The sequence below is a fragment of the Girardinichthys multiradiatus genome, chromosome 12 (assembly GCF_021462225.1).
Source record: "Girardinichthys multiradiatus isolate DD_20200921_A chromosome 12, DD_fGirMul_XY1, whole genome shotgun sequence".
NCBI lineage: Eukaryota > Metazoa > Chordata > Actinopteri > Cyprinodontiformes > Goodeidae > Girardinichthys > Girardinichthys multiradiatus.
This window is the reverse complement of record NC_061805.1, coordinates 5,027,461-5,040,396: the sequence shown is the minus strand read 5'-3', so window position 1 is coordinate 5,040,396 and position 12,936 is coordinate 5,027,461. Positions and strand designations below refer to the sequence as shown.

The 12,936-nt window shown below is 40.6% G+C and overlaps 1 pseudogene; it reads right to left on the bottom strand.

Moving 5' to 3' along the window:
- Nucleotides 1-10,595: 10,595 nt before the first annotated feature.
- LOC124877573 lies at nucleotides 10,596-12,155 on the bottom strand (annotated as a pseudogene).
- Nucleotides 12,156-12,936: the final 781 nt, after the last annotated feature.

Below are 12,936 nucleotides of genomic sequence, written 5' to 3'. Positions count from 1 at the left end.
GAAACATGATACAAGGTTTTCAAAATAAAAAAAAAACTAGTCACCACTAGGCGGTACTGTGCATGCTTTTAATGACCTTTGGTCATGCCAAGTTCTGGCAAGAAGCATTCAAAATGTGGCAGAAATCCAACCTTCCTAATGAAAGCTGCACTTAATTCCTGTTTGGTGGCAAAGGATTAATGAAGACATCCTGCTGTGCTTTGACAATGTCCAACTTCTGGAGACTGTCAAGAAAGGTCAAACAGCTAAGAAACCTGTCATTTGGTTGGCAGTGTACAGGGCTAAAGTAAGTGTCAATTGACCATGCCAACGTGCTCAGCATTTGTCTACAATGCACGCCACATTTGGTGTGGACCCAATAATGCATGAGTGAGATAAAGCAATTGAAGTTTCTTAGGGTGAGCTGTTGATACAAATTCCAGCGTAATTCAATAGAGCTGTTTGGGGGTTGACAAAGATCAACCTTATTGAGTTTTTAATATATCGGACCATGTGTGTGTAACTTAGAGGCAAACGTATGTGAATGGCAAGATATAATTTGCCATGTCGCCACCTCCACACACTCCAGCAAACAGTAACTGTTCCTAGTAGGATGTAACATCACCTTGTTCTGTCTGATCACATAGTACGTGAAACTTGTAGGAGTTGGCGTCTAAAAGAAGTTGGAAGTTATTACAGTTTTGTCTTTTATGGCGAGAAGTCAAATTTTGAAGCTTGGCCACGCCCACATGCTTTTATGTAGCAAAAAGCTTTTGATAACGTTTTGATCCACAATGCCTCTTGACGATACTGAGTCATTGTGAAGTCTGTAAGTCAAAAGCTTTAGGAGTAGTTCTCAGAAACAACGTGTAATTGAGAGAAAATGGCAGCTTTGATCCAAAATGGCCAACTCCCTGTGGGGTTTGGATAATGTGTCCAAGATAAAATGTTTTTGTAGGGCCTGAGAAGTGTTGGGACCCAGCCATGGATTTCAACATTAAACTCCGGTACGAACTCTTCTGGAACTTTTCAAAATAAAGTGCATTAACCTTCTTCCGGCACTGCCGGGAAAAGGGATAACTGCGGACTTCCTGTGACGCCACTGCCCAAATAAAAGCACAGCTGTTGCTACATCCGCCCTCTTCCACACGGCCTTCGAAAGGGACCGGATATGGGAGACAAGCGCGCTGATGTCTCTTTGCTGGCAAAAAGACAAACTCTTCAACTGGGTCCAAGGATGTCATACGATCATCGGTCATATGCAAAGATAAGCCTGCAGAAGCAAATTGTCCCAGAGAAGTTCCCTACAGAGAAGCGGTCTCTATGAAGCCGAGCGGAGCGGTCTCCCAGTCTGGAAGGAAGACAGCACAGACCGCATCACCGTGTTAACGTGCAGTGTGGTTGGCGGACACAACGAGCCGTTTTTCATCCACAGCTGGAGGTTAGCAGGAAGCTAACCCTTTGTTCACAGAGCACCTTCAACCCCCAAAGCTAAGGAGGTTAGCTGTAGTTAACCATTGTTCACTGTGGATACCTTCTTCAAACTTCATCTTCGCTTGGACAACATTCCTCACCACAGTTCATGAGGTTAAGTGTTTTGGGCAGAACAATAATAGAAAGATTTAGATTGAAATGATCTAAACGTTTTTCCTTTTATGAAGTTTGGTTTGTTTGTGTTGAACTCAGCTATCTTGGTGCTAGCAGGTGTTGAAGCACCCCTCCCGAGGGGTCTTCTTGCATGTTCGTTTATTCACCGTAAGCTGAAGGAATTCACAAAACATTAGAATAAATCACACGGAGACAACTGTATGTTATTCAAATACCTGGCCAGGGGAAGCTCTCGCATGTGGTAACACAACACACACCGAGACGACTTCGGAGCTTCTCACTGGGGCCATTGCTTTTATTGAAACACACATGAAAATAGGCAGCGCCCTGTCCACAGTTTTTTCACACATGTAGTCACGTTACACACATTTTCCTGCCTACCATATTAGGACATGTTCCGGTCTCACAGCTGCATTCCGTATCTACTGATATAAGCAGGGAGTAACTCTGTAGTTGCATTATCACTAATCTTCCCACACATGCAGTTCTTCAGTATTTTCTGCTTCATCACACTCAAGGCCAAGTTTGTGCAACAACAATTCTGCAGGCCACAATGTCTTATACTAACACAGGTTATACATTTCATTTCCCACACTGTTTATGAACATAATAATAATTAATGCACACACATAATATATCTCCACAATTTCCCCCTTTTGAAGTCACCTATGTGACTTCACCACTACCTGGAGATGCTAAATAAAAGATTTTAACAATCATTACAACCTGTGGAGCAGAAGGAAATGTTTGTCATAATGCTTTTTGACCCTGCCTCCAATGCCACGCCATGTGCCCAGGGACTTTTGCCTGTCGGGCCTTTGTTGTCCCAAGGATGCTTACAACCTTATAAATCTTGACAGGGAGTCGTGACCCCTCTAACTGGAGGGTGTCGATCCGTGCTTTATTACATAGTCTTTCAAATTTTGCCAATATAATATTCTACCGTCCTTCTGTTCCCTAGACAGTAAATAATTAGCACCCTAAAAAATGTTCACACCCTGCAAAAGTATTCACACTTTCAAAGGTTTTCACAAACAAGTTTTCGCACCCTAGACAGTAATACATATCATACGCCCTGTAAATTACACTTACGGGTTAATCTTTTTCCTCCTCCTCGTTAGCATCCACAGGTAACCATAATAGTTACAAAAACAGCAATGGAAATAAACAATGACATAATCAACCCTTTCCCGTGTCCAAACATGCCTGTCATCCAGTCTTCTAACGGATTGTCTAGTCCTGAGTGCTCATGCATAGTGGTTGAAAGTGTTTTTAACCCTTCTAAAGCTTTTGAGACGGAACCATCAGGTGCAGTGTTGGTGGGAATAAAAGTGCAACACATATCCCCAAACATCGAACAGACGCCCCCTTTTTCTGCTAACAACATATCTAATGCCATTCGGTTTTGCACAGCCATGAGGGAGATTGGTGCCAATTGTTCAGACAGGCCTTCTACTGCATCCCTTGTTAAATTAGCTAGACGTAAAACATTGTAATGGATGTAGTTGATGCGGTCTGCGTTTTTATTGGGAGTAACATGGAATCAAGCTGTTATAATGGGGATGTTTTCAAAGCCTGCTGAGACTTGATCTGCTAATTTATATTCATTAGGTACGCCTTGAGGAACTCCTATTGCATCAATGTAAGTGGATGAGTCTTTGCTTAAGTGTTTGCGCTCCGTTTTATGATATGTCTACGCCTTCTCCTAGTTAAAGCTGTGCTTTGGGCGTGTGTTGAAGGAAGATACTTAAGGTCTTTTCCTAACAAGAGGAGAGGTGCCTGCAACCTAACCAAGGCACACACTACAATAGTATTATTTTGGATCCTAGTCAGAAGGCGATGTCCTCCACAATAATAATAAAGTCCTGATCTTGCCCAAGGACCTATCACTGAGCCTGACACAGTGGAGTAGCACCAATCGCGAGGAATTTCCCCAACATTCACCTGCGGGGTTTTGGAAGTGAAGTTAAAGCAAGTGTATGTGCAATTTCTCCGTAGAGGGGTAAAAGGGCCAACCCTGGTTTTGTTGGCAATGGGTGGAGCGCTGCGTATTGATACTTTATTGTCTGGATGACTGGAGCATGCTTGGAAAGGCAGTTCAAAGAACAATCCAAAAATCAATGTAACAATGAAGAATTCTAAAACACCTATACCTACCATGACCCAACCCTTAAGGGGCCTGGGTCCTAGATTTTCACCTCCCATTCGTTTTGAAGGTACCTGCAAAGGCAGATGAGGATTAACAATATGGTGAAACACAAAAGACGTTTTTATTATTATTATTTTTTTTTAAAGTTCAGAGTGTTCAGTTCAGTTCTCGGTGGGAGAGCAGCTACGACCATCAGTGAAAGAGAGGAAAACTCAGTCACATCCGCCTCTTCTGTGTGATGTCCTGGTCTTCACTCACAGGTGTAGACTGACCTGGAGTGGTGTCACCAGGGGATTATTCTGCCCCTATTTGGTGGGACCACTGATTTAACGGTGCACCTAAGGTGTAGACTAACCTTTAGGTGTAAATGAACGCTTTCTCACCCTAGGGGATTATTCTGCCCCTTGAATTGGGTGAGAAAGATCTTCTGGTGTGCTGGTGTTGTCCCTCAGGTTCTGCTGGACCTCTGGCAGCGATCTCTGTGGTGCCTCTGCTGCTGCACATTGGCTCCAAAGATACCACGTGTCTCCTTTGCCCTTGACCCTCACCGCATGTGAGGTTCTTTCTGTGACCTGGAATGGACCCGTCCACCTGGGCTCTGACCACTTCCTTTTGATCACCTTCAGCAGGATCCACTCAGCTTCGGACGTGGTTGGCTGAGGTCCCTCGGTTGGTTTCTCTGGAACCTGTTTTGAGAACTCTGTAACCAAAATTAAGTTGGTGTCTGAGGTGTCCTGCCAGTCCCCAGCTGCCAGAGAGTGCTTTACCACTCCTCTCAATTCCTTAGCTTGATACTCAGGATGCAAAGAAAGAGAATCATGAGGAACAGCTTCATCTGACAGTAAATACTATTCTGCTTGGTCAGGTGTTAAATCAACTGTTGCAGCCACACCCTCAAGAGCCACATAAACATTTTTGGATGAAATAAACCATGTCCTACCTTCTACTGTTTCATTAAACAAATCTGGTACCATGACAACGGTCATAGAACAGAGTGACATGGGGCGGGTCAGGCGGAGAGGTGCAGGGGCAGAGACTTTGAATCCAGGGTTTCCACAGCTGATACACCGAGAAGATGCTGCTTGGAGGTTCGGTCAACAGTGTCCAGTAGGTGTCAGCATATGCCTCTGCAACTGGCTGTAAAAATATTGTCCATGCTGAAGCATTTGTCCACATGCCAAAGAGGAACCATCTGGAAAAGTTATCATTAACCCATCAGTACCACACAACACTGAAGCTCCCAGCTTCACTAATACGTCTCTGCCCAGCAAATTAGCAGGTGTACTGAGTGAACACACAAAAGGATGAGTTACTCTTTGAGTCCCAATCTGAACAGGAAGAATTTATGCAGCCCCTGAGAAGCCCATCACAGAAACAGTCTTGGTAGAGAGCAGTGGTTTAGGAAGTTGCTGTGTTATGGTGGAATAAGTAGCTCCAGTGTCCACTCAAAAATTCCGACAGTTCTCTCCCACCTTTGCAGGCAACGTGGGATCTGCTGTGCCCACGCTGCATAGTTGTAGCACACATCTCCCAGTGCCCCGCTGGCTCCACCCCTTCCTCTGGGTGTTCCAGACCATACACCAGACCAGCCGACCACCAACATGCCATCCGCCTCCACGACCGGGGACACTGTACCTGTAATTATTAAAATGTATAGGGTGCAAGAGGGAGTACCCCCCTGCTTGCCACTGATCAGTCATAGACATAGGGTTGTGCGCTGCTGGAGGAACATGTAGAGCTGCAGCTAACATTACATTTTCAGATATATCACTTTTTTCTTATTTAATTTTCTCTTTGGCCTCTTGCAGCTGCAATTTAAGGAGCTGATTCTGTAGCTGCTCTTTCTCCTCTTTTCTTTTTCTCTGCCTCCTGAGCTATTGTTTTCCTTAATCTTTAACTGAACCCCTAATGCTTTAGAACTTAGTTCTATTATTTTATTTACAAAATGAGTTCCATTATCTGACCTTATAATCTGTGGGATACCATGTGGGGAAGAAATGTGTAACTAGGTTAATCTATTACCACTAGGCAATATTTCTTCCCCCGTGTTTGCAACAAATTATGCATGATCTGCAAAAATTCTTTGCATAGTCAGAAAAATTTATAGTGTAGGATTAATGCTTTACCAGATGTGACATATTCCCCCTTTGACACATGGGTCTTCCCCATGTGTCACTGTAGCCGCTGTCCTTATTACATTTAAAAATGAAATCACTATTTTTGGTAGTTGCTATTATTTTAAATAGTGCTTGGTTTAGTTCTTATTAAAAATAATAAAAACTCACTCACTGATGTACACAGAAAATGAAGGGCATATTATATCTTATAATCTTACTTTATCTTACCCAGTTTTATAGATACAACATACAGTTTCAGTCAGCTTTGTATTTAGTTCAAGTAACTAAAGTTTGTTTCAACTAACTCAAGTTTTCTCTATTTCAGTCCAGTCCAGTAATTCTGCTAAGGTTCATTTCATCTTATGTTAAGTTTGAGTGTAATTCGATCATTTTGAACCTGACTGGAAAAAGTCTAAACGTCTGTTAAAATCTTTTTGTTTTACCATAGAGAACTGACCTAATATTATTATGGTACTGTTGAGGACTCTAATTTTTACATAACATAAAACAGACATTTATTTCACAAAAACATAAAGTCAAGCACAGACATTTGGCCACATGAAAGTTTAAATACCCTGTTTGTAAAAGAATTGTGAGAAATTGAAGACGGGTCTATGAACTTTCTTATGGTTATCAATATTTTAATACAGGTAGAACCTTTGCTATCTTTATATGATTTTTCGGAAAAGATTCTGGAAACCTTATTAAGATATAAGTTTGGCAATAATCATCAGAACATCAGACCTTTATTAGCGCTTTTAAGGTCCCTCAAAGATGCATTACAATGAAATCGGTCATTCCCATTCACACACATTCACACACTACTTACTTATTTCTCTGTCAGAGTAATTTTTTTTTTTTTTGCAAAAAGTTGAACATAATTTGACTTCTATTATTCTGAAAATGCACATCGTTTCCTCGTAACCCCTTGTGTTTCCACTAGGTTTGTTTTAAACGCTTCAATTCTTTTTTTTTTTTATTCACCAAGAATCAATAAGGTGGTTTTAGTGGGGTCCACCTTAAAGGTATTGTTTGTTGGGTGTCATGTTATCATTGTCAGGTCAGTGAGGTTCATAAGTCAGTCAGAACCTTGGTCATTTGGTCTGGGCTCATAATGTTTCATAGATCCAGCCTATGATTAGTCAGCAAAACATCCACCTATAGGAGAAAAATTGATTGTTAATGAATGAGCTGCATTTCCTAGGAACACTGTCTTCCTCCTGGATGAGCATCACCTGTTGAAAAACTTTCATCATTGTTTGTTTCACATATTCAATCAGATCTTTATATTATACCAGTAGGTGAAGTTGTTAGTATCTCATGTAGACTGACATATACTGTTGCATTTGGAGAGGATCTCAGATTAAATAAACATAGTTAGAGCTTCAATCCAGGTTCATTTTGTGTCTGCAGACTTTAGCCAATTTTTCTTTTTTGTTTTTAGACATAAAGAGTACGATTCAAAACATTTTCAAAAGGCAGATTGTGGCAGAATGTAGACAAAACTATTTATTGATTGACAAGATAACATTCAAGCACACAATAACCTTATTAAAGGCTCTACTTCTAGAGAATCACTAAATTTCTGGGGTCCAATTTTGGCCCGCGGACCTTAAGCCCGACACATGCAGGGCAGAGTTACAATCCCCATCTCTCAGCAGAGATAGGCTTCTGCCTTTTGTGCAGAAGTGTTATCTTTGTTTTTAGGCAGCTGTATCTCTTTGTCAAGGTCGCCTCACAGAGCTGAAAACTAACTTCTCTCAAAGAGGAAAATCAAGAATGCACACAATCTGAGCCAAATATGGAATGATTTCCCTGTAAAATGAATCTTTTGCATTTTATCATGGTATTGTTGGTAGTATAACAATTACCACTCAGAAAAGTATTACCACTCAAAAAAGTATTGGCATGTCTTGAACTGTCAGTTAGCTTAAGAGCACCAGGGAAAACTTTAAATCTAATAAATCACCAATGATTCTGTATGCAAAACTAATTCTTCAAACCAGTTTAAACTATTTCATTAACCTTTTAATAGTAAAACCCCTAAATCTAAAAGTTATGCTACTTCCTTAATCATTATACAAAAAACATGTTTTCAAGGCAACAATCACTACAAGCATTTTGATTCTATTGTCTTTTAAACAATGTTAGAACTCAGGAAGGGAGGTGCTGAGCGTTACCATGACAGCAAAGGCATGAACCAACCTGGTAGGTGGGCGGAGTCAGGCAGAACTAACCTATGATGGACAGCTTATGGGCGGGACCCACAGTTTCTACATTCCAACCCATCTTAATTAACCTTAAACTGCAAAGCTGTTAACATGCACCTACCTCAGAAACAAGCTGCTTCATAACTTTCCTGAAAACTCAAAGTTTTAATCAATCTAGGATTTAGAAACATTATTCTAAACATGGATTATTGTTTCATGCAACATATAAACAAATATTCATTCCAACAAAACAAACAAAACATCAAAGACAGACAAATGGCCAAATTTGAAGCTTCAAGAATTAAAAGAGATTTTTAACAATCTCTTTTCAGAATATGTTTTCTCAGCCATATCTTTTAATGCTGTAATTGATCAATTTTGTTATGACAATCTTCAGGATTCTTTTTTAAGATGAGTGCACAAACTATTTAGAAGCACAGCAACAGTTTTCTCTTAAATGAATCCAAATTCACTGATGCTGAAACCTTTTGCCAATTCTTTGTACTGTAACTGTAATAATAATAACTACAATCCTGAGAGTTATAGTTATAATTCTCTTTTTGTTTGGCTCAATTTGATCGCAGCTCCATTCAAGAATTTCTCTGCTCAGGTTAAATGCAAAGAACTATTTTAAGCAGGCATTGACATTTTTATGGTCTACCCAAACAAAACAAAAACTGCAGTGTTTGATTTAATCAGAAATTAAGATAAGAAGCTTGACTCTAAACTGGACTTCTTTCCACATAGTGTTTTAAAGGGAAGACACATAATTTTCCTTAATTTGGCTATTTAAATTTTGAGAGTTGGGGAGAAAATTATTACAATAACCCCTCTTTAATAATCCAAATGCTGATAAATGTTCCAATATTTTATGATTTAGTAATCTGAAATTACTTTGTGTACGCCTATGTATTCTTTTAATCTTTAAACCTTAAGAAATCAAACAAGGAGACTGGAGTTTGAGCCGACCATCCTCTTTATTGTTGAGAGAGCCTTTATTTGTTTTTCTTCTCCTAAAATGAACAATGATGTTAACTTTCTGCAGATTGAAGAGAGGAGTGGCTAAATATTCCCAGACCTGTTAGTGTATTATTTCTGCTTGGACAATAATCTGATCATATTTGCTCCTAACCCAGTTCATGATAAGCTTCAGACAACATTATGCTAAAAAGCCAAAAACAAAACAAAAATACAGATCTGTGTGAAAATAAAGAAAAAGCATGCTTAAAAAACTTGGTACTGTGGTGGAAAATAACTCCACGGTTCTGAAGGCCTTTTCTATGCAGAGTCTTTTAGGGAACATGAGATTAGTTTAATTTACGTGTGGTACCACTGTCCAATCAGAATCTTTCTTACCTTCAAAAATAACCCAATATTTCCATTAAAGGTTTGTTTTGCCAAGGAAAATGTGTTTAACAAAACCAATTACTCTCAAAAGTTTTTAAAGTTTTTCAAATCCATATTTTATTTTATTTTTCCATCGTTTACATATTTCTTCGGCCCCCTTCACATAATTTTCCATAAACTTCACAATATGCGCACAAAATCTGCTTATCACTATATTGTCTTTGTTAACAATACAGTGCATTTATTCATCTGCAATGGTAAAGCCGGTCTCCGCTGGCTGTACCCACACACACTCATACATACAATCAGTCAGTAAGCGCTTGTCACAGTCACTCTCATTTAATATCAGCAAAAACACTTAACATTCACATTTATTCTATAATCCGCCACACAGACACTTATCCCTAGCACTCGACAGTTATTTTAACCCAAATGATCCTCTCGCTCAGTCACACAAACACCTTCCAGTTCGTATTTCCTCATTTCAACACAAGTCTGACAGACACTCGCACACAGGAAATATGCACAAATATGCAAAAACAATCCACTACAAGCCACTTCTCCCTATATACAACAAATGCATTTTATTTTCGCTTAAGTAATTAACAATCCAACCGCATTTTTAAGTCAGAATGTGTGTTCAAATATTCAAAGTCGACTGCACTTCTCCGTGACTTGTGTAATTCCGCCGTGTGAACACTAGATGGGGCCTCTAACCCCTTAGGGCAGGGATGTCAAAGTCAAATACACTGAGGGCCAAAAAAACCAAATTTGTTACAAGCCAAGGGCCAGACTGGTTCAATGTTTATTAAAACATATTGAAATGATTGCACATAGCCTATTGAACCAAGACCTATCACAGAGTATATTATTTAATAATTAAATGAATAAAGCAATATTTTCTTATGGATCTGTCAGTAATTTCAAGTGAAACCATTTTTCAACAGGCAGACAAAAGCGAACTTCCTTCAAAGAAAAATCGCATGTTCTGTACATTAAAAGAATAAAGCAATATTTTGTTATGGCTCTGTCAGTAACCTCAAGGGAAAACATTTTCAACAGGAAAACAGCAAAAAATGTAATTGGTTTGAAAAACAAAGTATGTATCTTAATTTCAAGATAAATACATAAATAAAAGTGCATGCATTATAAACTGAAAATGCATTACTGTGCTGCTCTATGATCTTACTGATCATTGCTTTCAAATAGTAAAATAAGAAAATTGTCATTGCACTGGAGCTCAATCAACTCCATTTGTAGATTTGGTGGTGCGCTTTCTACATCGACTGCAAAGGGATTGCTGAGCAGTTCAAACCTGCTTTTTTGGGCTTCAAAGTCAGCAAATCGGCATTGGAAGTCGGCGGCAAGTATGTTGAGTTTATCAGCAAACTGTGCACTTGGGAACACAGCGGTAGAGAGCTTCTCTTTCATGGTCTGGCAACTGGAAAAGTGGTTCAAGTTTTCTTTCCTCATCTGCGTCTCCCACAGACTCAGCTTGGTTTTAAAGGCCTTCACTGTACTGTACATTTCAGAGATGACACGTCCCCGTCCCTGCAGCTGCAGATTCATCACATTCAGATGGCTCGTGATGTCGCAGAGAAACGCCATTTCACACAGGAAAGTTTCATCTCGGAGCTCTGTTGCGTCTTTCCCCTTGCTTTCCATGAACAGACAGATCTCCTCACGCAGCTCGAAACATCTTTGCAGCACCTTTCCCCGGCTTAGCCATCGCACCTCTGTGTGATACGGTAAGTCACCATACTCTGTATCTAACTCGCCCAGAAATGCCTTGAACTGGCGGTGATTTAAACCTTAGGCTCTGATGATGTTAACTGCTCGCGTTATGGTGCTCATTACATGTTCCATTTTCAAGGCTTTGCCACACAACGACTCTTGGTGTATGATGCAGTGATAAGCTGTCAGCTCATCTGTGACGTTTTCCTCCCGCATCCTCTCACGCATCCTTGCCACAAATCCACTCCTGTGTCCACACATTGCGGGTGCTCCGTCTGTGGTTAATCCCACAAGTTTTTCCCAAGGCAGCCCCATCTCATTTACACATCTGGATACCTCTTCATACAAATCCTGTCCTGTAGTTGTGCCATGCATAGGACGTAATGCCAAAAACTCTTCTGTTATGGTCAGGCTGGAGTGTACTCCACGGACGAAAATTGACAGCTGGGCAATGTCAGATGTGTCCGTGCTCTCATCCATAGCAAGAGAATATGCAATGAAATATTTTCCCTTACTCACAAGTTGTTCTTTTATATTGGTGGAAAGCTGGTCTACACGTTCAGCAACGGTGTTTCTGCTCAAGCTCACATTTGAGAATAGTTGTCTTTTGTCTGGGCACACTGCGTCACAAACTTTAAGCATACAGTTTTTGATAAACTCTCCTGTAAAGGGCCGGGCTGATTTTGCGACCTCTTTTGCCACAATAAAGCTAGCCTTGACAGCAGCCTCGCTTTGTGATTTGGCATATGTGAACATAGCCTGCCTGGACTTAAGGCCTCGTTTTAATTCTTCCACCTTCTGTAGCCTTTGTTCCGTGTCCATATTCTTGTCTTTGTCTGTGTGTTTCTGAGAAGTTTGATAGTGCCTTCTTAGATTATATTCTTTCATTACAGCTAAACTTTCTCCACACAGAAGACACACAGGTTTCCCTTTTATCTCTGTGAACATGTACTCTGCCTCCCACCTGGCTTGAAACCCCCTGTTCTCAGTGTCCACCTTACGTTTAGCCATTTTTGAGGAAAGTTGATCTCTGCTGTGATTGCTGATGAACAATGAAGCCGCTTGTGCACGCTACAGTGACTTCGCAGACTACCGTTGCATTGTGGGGAATGTAGTGTTGGTGCGTGCAAAACGCCAGCGGGCAGCTGTGGCCTGCGGGCCGGTTCTAATAGTAATTAAATATCATCCAGGGGGCCATAGATAATTAATTCGGCCCGCGGGCCTTGACTTTGACATATGTGCCTTAGGGGATTCTAACCCCTAGAAGAGCCTCTAACTCTGTTTTATGTGAGGACGTTTAACCTCAGTTTTCATGAATTTATAGCTTGCCAAACTATAGGACTCAAACCTGGCTTTATCTTATTAATCCGTCAATTAATAAGTGGAGACGCCACGCTCAGCAATAAAGGACTTCAACCTTTTTTTACCTTTGACCCAAGCGGCCTTCAACCCCTGGTCTCATTTCAGCTTTTCATATCTGACTCCATTTTAACACATTCAGTTAATGCACAGTCTAACAGTTTTACAGAGTAATAACAAATCAGAACCACTGACACCCTGGTAAATAATTTAGCCTATACATAAATTCAATCGGCAGAGTTTGATACAATAGGCACTGCCTACCTTTTGATGACATGTGGGCGCCCTGGATGTCAGGAGGTTCATCTGTCACACTCTCTCTTTGTCCAAATTCCCTAAGTCAGCTGAGAATCACATCGGGGGTCACCAATTGTTGAAGCAACCCTCCCGAGGGGTCTTCTTGCGTGTTCGTTTATTCACTGTAAGCTGAAGG